Here is a 9456-nt window from a genome sequence, read left to right as displayed (position 1 = left end):
TACCGTTCCATAATGGTTGCATTGTAATATTGCACTCTACCAAGACCTGAAATTGCTTTCTCAGTTAACAAACTGAGCTAATTCATGCAAACACCTCTGCTAGCTCATTGAAAATCAATGAAGCGTGTTTTTCGATATCTAGCTGGGACATTGGATCGGATCAAGGAATTATCTTTCATCCATGCACGGACTTAATAAGAATTTTCTCCTTTGCAGATGTGATTGGGCGTGAGACATTGATCACCGTAGCTTAACTTCTGGATATTATGTAGGGAGATAAAAAATACAGTCAGAACTTGTTTTATTTAGCATTCATTAATTATCGCAACAATTAATAAATATTAAATAAGATAAATTATGACTGTTTTATACTAATTTTTTTAGTTACCAAATATTTTCGTATGTATATTTAGGATCGAAAATTGTGTCTTGGACAAGTAGAAAACAGCATCGTGTCAGCCACTCTAGTGCAGAGGCAGAATTTTGCGCCCTGACTGATTAACTACTAAGATCAGATGGCTCAAAAATCTTCTAGTCAAATTGCATTTTAACCTCTCTGAAATTCCAACAATCTATTGTGATAAATCGTGCAGTTAATCTCTCAGCAAACCCAATTCTACGAACATTTTGAGATAAATATTCGCTTTGTTCGAAACTTAGTCACTCAACATAAATTTAATATTGTTCATATTCTTGGAGTAGACCAAGTTGCAGACATATATACTAAACTATTCTCTCTACTAATATTCTCTAAGTTTAAATCCAAAATCAAAGTGTTAGTCGAAATAATTATCTTCGAAAGATTAAGTTGATTCGAAACGTTAGTGAAGGGTCAAGAAGGAAGTAGAGTTCGAAATGACGCACGTGCAGGCATTAAATAGAAGTTACTTGACACAGATTCGACTTAGATACCTTGTTAAATCGAACAAGCATTCGAATGAGAAATCGAATAGTTGTTCGAATAGAGAATCGAGCGATTATGTAAGTAGAGAAGTTGAAGGCTTTCTCTAAATGAGGAGTTTATAGGTAACGTCTATGGGCAAAAAAGTGGAACAGCTACCTAAGAATTTGCATACAAGGCAGCGTCGTGTAATTAATGGTCGGTTACAGATATGGGTTATAAATATTAGTAAGTTTTAGGAAATAAGGGTTGGAACTTTTCTTCAGAAATACACTCAAGCATACTCACATCCCCAGAAAATTTCTGAGTCTACATTCGAGTTTGATTTTTGTATGGTTCCTTCCATTGTCTCTAATTTTCCATTTACAATTCCTGCAAACTTTACTTTTTCTTGTCAGATTTATCTTCAAAGCATTCTTTAATTTTATTGTCAGATTTACATTCAAAGTTTTCCTTACTTATTTGCCCAATTTACATTTCAGTACCATTAAGTTTTCTGTCAAAAGCCCTTTGATCAAATCGAAGGCATTTTAATCGTTTTCTTTATAATTCGGCACAAGTCATTTCGATTTCAGTCAAGTTTATTTTTCAAACCTTTTTCTTTTACACTTCTTTTATCCTTCTTGCACTTTTCGAACTTATTTCTTATTTTAATACTCGTCTAATTCGAGCACATTTGATGCACTTATAGAACTGGTACCCGCAAAAGAGGAGTATGTTTCGCTATCAGACCATTAGAATCAAACCACCATTGATTTGTTTAAAATTGACAAAACAAATTGGCACGCCCAGTGGGACAGTTTTAAACTGAAGTGTGTCAAAAGATTAATTTTTTGGTGTCATTTGGTGTATGCAATTGAGAAGTGGAAGGATCCTTCACATGGCTGATGAAGTGTTAAATGTGAATGGTGGTTGTCCACCAATGACAGTATACCAGTAACTATGCAATCTTCGGACGTTACTTCACATTCGGAAAGTTTTGGATGTAAATGAAAGCATAGTGGTTACTAGTGTTTAAACTGGAAGTGTTGGACGTAATATTCATCCACGTGGTAATTTACCACCAGTCCAACCTCCATTAACCACTAGACGGCCTCCTTATGGCCTTCCTCCTGGTTATACTCCACCAGTGAATGGTTTTGTTCCTCCTGTTCGCTTTGGGAGTGTAAGTGGAGTAAATAATTCTCAAAACTCACAACAACATTCTGAGTTCTCTCGTGATTATAATGTGGGCTCTACATCGAATACTTCTAATTCCATTTCGGTATTTCAACAATATGTAGAGGAAAGTCATCATAATTTAGTCAACTTATTGACTCAACAAATGACTACAATTCTAAATTTTATGATGACTGATCACGAATCGAAATTCGAACGTCTTGCTAGACAAGTCGAACGGATTGCTCGAATCGTTGATTATGATGAAGGTGAAAGGCATGAGACCATGGGGAATAATGAAGGATTTGAAAATATATTTCAAAATGAAAACAATGTTTTAAATAGAGAAAATCCTCAGATAATTTCCCGTGGTCAAAATGCAGATGATGTTCTAGCCCGATTACGTGCTAATCATGGTGGTGAACGTTATCAAGTCACAAGGATTCTAGAGGAAGTGCTCAATCGAGTTGGTTTTATGAACCGACCTCATTTTGTGTCTGCTTTCCCTCAAGTTGTTCAAATGGCTGAAGTGCCAAGAGGGGTAAAAAATTCAAAGATAATCACAAAATTTGCAGGGAAAATTGGAGAGTCAACCACTGAACATGTCGCTCAATATTTGGTCGAGATTGGGAATTTAGTTAATGATGAGAATTTGAAAATGAAGTTTTTTCCTTCTTCGTTAATGAAGAATATGTTTACTTGGTTTTCAAATCATAGACCAAATTTGATAACAACATGGAATCAGTTGGAAACTACTTTTCATGCTCAGTTTTACCAAGGAAAATTGAATGTAGCAGTTACTGATCTAGTTGCTTTGAAACGGGAAGATGGTGAAACCATTGATGACGATATGATACGTTTCAAAAATACTAGAAGTAGATGTTACGTGTCATTACCCGAAAGTGAAGTGGTAAAAATAGCAGTTATGGAGTTAGGATTTTATATGTGTCGAAAGCTACTTAATGTGCATATCCCTGACTTAGCCCATTTGGCTGAAAGGGTTCGTCAAGTCAAACTTATGAAAAAAGAAAAGGTGAAATATAGAAATGAACAGAAGTTAAAAAGTAAACCTTTTACTCGAAAGGAGAAGGTTGCTTATGTGACCATGGAGTCCTCAGAGGAGGAATTCGATCTCGAAGCAGAGGTTGATTTGGTTGAACTTAAGAAGGGTCCTCCATATGTTTGCTCCTTACTTAAAAAGCTCCCTAGTAATGAAAAGTCGAATGATTCAAAACTAAAGAGTGGGAAAAAATATAGTTTTAATATTTCGAAATCTTATCAGATTTTCAATGTGTTGCTTAAAGATAAACAATTAATTCTGCCTGAGGGTTGATAAACCCCATTTTTAGGGTTTATCTTATAGTGATTTTAGGGGATTTTATGACCTTTTACCCACATTTATTCAATGAAATAGCATGGTTTTGTGATTGTCTCCTAATTTGTACTTGAGTGTGAAAACATACTTTTTAGGCCCTTAATTGCCAATTTTGACTCATCTTTGATTCCACTAGATGCCTTGATATGTTTGTTAGTGATTTCAGGTTGATAAGGCTAGGGATGGATCAAAGGGATGTAGAGAAAAGCATGAAAAGTGGAGAAATCATGGAAAAGCAAGGATTTGGGATGAGATCAACAACGCGCACGCGCATCAGACGCGCACGTGTGGATTGTAAGGTCGCATGGCGACGCGTACGCGTACGTGAGGCGTACGCGTGGATAGTAATTTGTCAAGCGACGCGCACGTGTGACGTACGCGTACGCGTCGGTGCTCGCACGTGACTCACTTAAAGGCAATCCGCTGGGGGCGATTTCTGGGCTTCTCAGGCCTAAATCCAACTCATTTTTGATACTATTTAACCCATAGAATGAAGAGGGATCACACATTAAGTCTAGACACACTAGTTTCGTTTTTAGTTTAGTTTTGGAGGGAAAGTTAGTTTCGCTTCTCTCTTCTCTCTAGAATTAGGATTAGGTTAGATCTAGATTAGAATTTCTTAGATCTAGGTTAATTTCATGCTTAGATTTACTTTTCCTTTTGTAATTCTTCTTCTTCTACATCTCCTCTCTCTAGTTTAGCATTTAATTCTTGTAATTCTCTACTTTTATGTTGATGCACTTTGTTTCTTCTATTTCTCTTTTAATGCAATTTATGATTCATGTTCCTTTATTGTTGAATTGCTTAATTCATTTTACTTTTCTTTTATGCCTTCCATGTGTTTGATGAAATGCTTGGTTGGATTTTAGTATAGCTTTTTCCCCTCTTGGCCTAGGTAGAGTAATTAGTGACTCTTGAGTTGTCTAATTCCTTTGTTGATTGATAATTAGAAGTTGCTAATTGACTTGAATGCCACCAAAGCTAGTCTTTCATTATGATTAGGATAGGACTTGTGGAATCCACTTAACTAAGTGGGAGCAATGGACAATTGTGGTCACAATTGAGAAGGATAACTAGGATAGGACTTCCAATTCTCATACCTTGCCAAGAGCTTTGTTAGTTGTTAGTTTATTTCCTTTGCCATTTATACTTGTCTATTATCTCAAAAACCCCAAACATACTTCATAGCCAATAATAAGAATACTTTATTGCAATTCCTAGGGAGAACGACCCGAGGTCTAAATACCCCAGTTTATAAAATTAGGGGTTTGTACCTGTGACAAACAATCTTTTGTATGAAAGGATTATTTGTTGGTTTAGAAACTATACTTGCAACGAGATTTCATTTGTGAAATTCTAAACCGTCAAAAATCCACTCATCAAAATAGCGCCGTTGCCGGGGAATTGCAATGGTGTTATGTTATTGGTTATTGTATATATGTGAATATTGTGAATAGCTTGATTTTTGGATTTCTTGTTAGTTTTTGCTAGTTTTAGGACTTTGTTTCATTATTTCTTATTAGCTTTTGTTTCTTATTTTCTCTTTTCATTATGAATTCTCACTTTGGCTATGATTTTGGTTCTAACTATGTTGTAGGAAATGGAAGCTTCAATGAAGATGTGCATCAAGGATGGAACAATCAAAGGTGGCAGGAACCTTATGTATATGATCAATCTTCATGGCAACAACCCCCACCAATACACTATGAACAAGAGCCATTCTATGATGCATACTAATCAAATGGCTATGGTTAATCTCCTTGTGACTTTCAAGAACCACCGCCATATGCTTATAAGCCATACCCTCAACATAACCCTCAACCATACTCACAAGCCCCTTTTCACCAACCACCTTCGTATGACCCTACTCCGTACACACCATACCAACCAATTTTTGAGCCATATGAGCCACATATAGAGCCACCACCATTCCAACCTCAATACTTCCAAGAACCACCTCTTCCATACTATGACCAAGATGAGCCACCTCCAATGTACACGAATTTTCAACCTCAAGATAAATTCTATCTTCCACCACAACCCTCCATGAAAGAATATCAATGTTCATCTCTCAAGGAAACCATGGATAGGCTTCAAGCAACCGTCCGTCAAAAGTTAGATGCATGGGACTCATACCGTATGTCCATGGATGATTGTGGAAGAGCAACCGAAGGGGTAGTTGATGAGCAGATAATTTATACGCTTTTTGGCATTGTTTTTAGTATGTTTTTAGTAGAATCTGGTTACTTTTAGGGATGTTTTCATTAGTTTTTATGTTAAATTTACATTTCTGGAATTTACTATGAGTTTGTGTATTTTTCTGTGATTTCAGGTATTTTTTGGCTGAAATTGAGGGACTTGAGCAAAAATCAGATTCAAAGGTTGAAGAAGGACTGCTGATGCTGTTGGATTCTGACCTCCCTGCACTCAAAATGGATTTTCTAGAGCTACAGAACTCAAAATGGCGCGCTTCCAGATGCGTTGGAAAGTAGACATCTAGGGCTTTCCAGAAATATATAATAGTCCATACTTTGACCAAGTTTAGAGGACGCAAACTGGCGTTCAACGCCAGCTCTCTGCCCAATTCTGGCGTCCAGCGCCAGAAAAGGATCCAAAACCAGAGTTGAACGCCCAAACTAGCACAAAAGCTGGCGTTCAACTCCAAGAAGGACCTCTACACGTGCAACACTCAAGCTCAGCCCAAGCACACACAAAGTGGGCCCCGGAAGTGGATTTATGCATCAATTACTTACTTCTGTAAACCCTAGTAGCTAGTTTATTATAAATAGGACCTTTTACTATTGTATTAGACATCTTTGGAATCATTCTTCAAACTTGCGATTGCTGGGCGTAGTGACAGAACGCAAAAGGATAGTAAATCCTATTCCAGCATGATTGAGAACTGACAGATGAATAGCCGTACCGTGACAGGGTGCGTTGACCATTTTCACTGAGAGGATATGATGTAAACCGTTGACAAGGGTGATGCCTCCAGACGATTAGCCATGCCGTGACAGGGCATTTGGATCATTTTCCCGAGAGAAGACCGAAAGTAGCCATTGACAATGGTGATGCATTACATAAAGCCAGCCATAGAAAGGAGTAAGACTGATTGGATGAAGACAGCAGGAAAGCAGAGGTTCAGAGGAACGAATGCATCTCCATACGCTTATCTGAAATTCTCACCAAGGATTTACATAAGTATTTCTATCCTTCTTTTATTATTTAATTTCGAAAACTCCACAACCATTTTATATCCGCCTGACTGAGATTTACAAGGTGACCATAGCTTGCTTCATACCAACAATCTCCGTGGGATTCGACCCTTACTCACGCAAGGTATTACTTGGACGACCCAGTGCACTTGCTGGTCAGTTACACGGAATTGTGAACCAGGGTATTGGCACCATGTTTTTGGAGCCATTGCCAGGGAAAGAAAGAGTGATGAATTCTACATGACTAAAGTGTAATCACGATTCCGCGTACCAAGTTTTTGGCGCCGTTGCCGGGGATTGTTCGAGTTTGGACAACTGACGGTTCATCTTGTTGCTCAGATTAGGTAATTTTCTTTTTGTTTTCTTTTCAAAAATTTTTCAAAAATCTTTCAAAATTTTCTCACCTGTTTTCAAAAAAAAAAAAAAAACTAAAAATAATGTTTTCAAAAATAAATTATTCTATGGCTTCAAAATTTTTAAGAATGAATTCTAGTGTTTCATGAAGCATGTTGAAGCCTATCTGGCTGTAAAGCCATACCCAAACTGCTTTGGGATTGGCCTTCAACTAATCACCTCAGTGGAGCCATGCCCAATCCTTCTGGATAGGGTATGTCAGGCATGTCATGTCTGAGTTACATACTAAAGCTTGGCTGGCTATTAAGCCATGCCTGACCCTTTGATTGGAGCTTTAGAGCATAAGATTCCTGGAATTCATATTAAAAATTTTGGAATCCTTATTTTTGTTTTTCAAATAATTTTCGAAAAAAAAAATACAAAAAATTATAAAATCATAAAAATCAAAAATATTTTCATGTTTATTGTTTGAGTCTTGAGTCATGTTATAAGTTTGGTGTCAATTGCATGTGCATCTTGCAGTTTTTCGAAAATTTCATGCATTCATAGTGTTCTTCATGATCTTCAAGATGTTCTTGGTAAGTCTTCTTGTTTGATCTTTGCATTTGCATGTTTTGTGTCTTTTCTTATTTTTCATATGCATTTTTGAATTCTTAGTGTCTAAGCATTAAAGAATTCTAAGTTTGGTGTCTTGCATGTTTTCTTTGCATTAAAATTTTTTTTTTTCAAAAATGTGTTCTTGGTGTTCATCTTGACATTCAAAGTGTTCTTGGTGTTCATCTTGACATTCATAGCATTCTTGCATGCATTCATTGTTTTAATCTAAAAATTTCATGCATTGCATCATTTTTCTTGTTTTTCTCTCTCATCATTAAAAAAATTCAAAAAAATCAAAAAAAAAAAAATATCTTTCCCTTTTTCTCCCATCAAATTCGAAAATTTGGATTGACTTTTTCAAAAAAATTTTTAAAATCAAGTTGTTTCTTATGAAGTCAAATCAAATTTTCAATTTGAAAATCTTATCTTTTTCAAAATCTTTTTCAAAAATCAAATCTTTTTCAAATTTCATAGTTATTTTCGAAAATTCCAAAAATATTTTTCAAAAATCTTTTTCTTATTTTTATCACAAATTTTCGAAAATAACAATAACAATTAATGTTTTGATTCAAAAATTTCAAGTTTGTTACTTGCTTGTTAAGAAAGATTCAAACTTTAAGTTCTAGAATCATATCTTGTAATTTCTTGTGAATCAAGTCATTAATTGTGATTTTAAAAATCAAATCTTTTTCAAAAAACTAATTTCTATCATATCTTTTCAAAAATATCCTCTTATCTTACCTTTTTCAAAAAATTGATTTCAAAATATCTTTTCTAACTTCCTAACTTCTTATCTTTTCAAAATTGATTTTCAAAATTTGTTTCAACTAACTAACTAACTTTTTGTTTGTTTCTTAACTTTTTCAAAACTACCTAACTAACTATCTCTCTCTCATTTTCGAAAATATCTTCCCTCTTTTTCAAAATTTCTTTTTAATTAACTGATTATTTTTATTTTTAAAATATTATTTTCAAAAATTACTAACCTTTTTCAAAAACCATTTTCGAAAATCACTAACCCTTTTTCAAAAATTATTTTCGAAAATTCTCCCTCTCCCATCTTATTCTATTTATTTATTCATCTACTAACATCTCATCTCACATCTCTGCTCTCCTCACAGTTGTGTTTCTTCCATTACATTACATTCTTTGTCTCCCTCTTTTCTTCCACCCACAAAGGGATCCCTATACTGTGGTATAAAGGATCTCTATTATTATTATTTTTCTGTGCCCTCTTCTTTGTCATATGAGTAGGAGCAAGGACAAGAATATTCTTGTTGAAGCAGATCCGGAACCTGAAAGGACCCTGAAGAGAAAATTAAGAGAAGCTAAATTACAACAAACCAGCAAGCACCTGTCAGAAATTTTCGAACAGGAAGAGGAGATGGCAGCCAAAAATAATAATAATGCAAGGAGGATGCTTGGTGACTTTACTGCACCTAATTCCAAATTACATGGAAGAAGCATCTCCATTCCTGCCATTGGAGCAAACAATTTTGAGCTGAAACCTCAACTAGTTTCTCTGATGCAGCAGAACTGCAAGTTTCATGGACTTCCATATGAAGATCCTTTTCAGTTCTTAAATGAATTCTTGCAGATCTGTGATACTGTTAAGACTAATAGAGTAGATCCTGAAGTCTACAGGCTCATGCTTTTCCCTTTTGCTGTAAGAGACAGAGCTAGAATATGGTTGGACTCTCAACCCAAAGACAGCCTGAACTCTTGGGATAAGCTGATCACGGCTTTCTTAGCTAAGTTCTTTCCTCCTCAAAAGCTGAGCAAGCTTAGAGCGGATGTTCAAACCTTCAGACAGAAAGAAGGTGAATCCCTCTATGAAGCTTGGGAAAGATACAAAC

The sequence above is a fragment of the Arachis ipaensis genome, chromosome B09 (genome assembly GCF_000816755.2).
Source record: "Arachis ipaensis cultivar K30076 chromosome B09, Araip1.1, whole genome shotgun sequence".
Taxonomy (NCBI): Eukaryota; Viridiplantae; Streptophyta; class Magnoliopsida; order Fabales; family Fabaceae; genus Arachis; species Arachis ipaensis.
The sequence above is the reverse complement of the archived record's forward strand: the minus strand, read 5'-3'. Positions refer to the sequence as shown.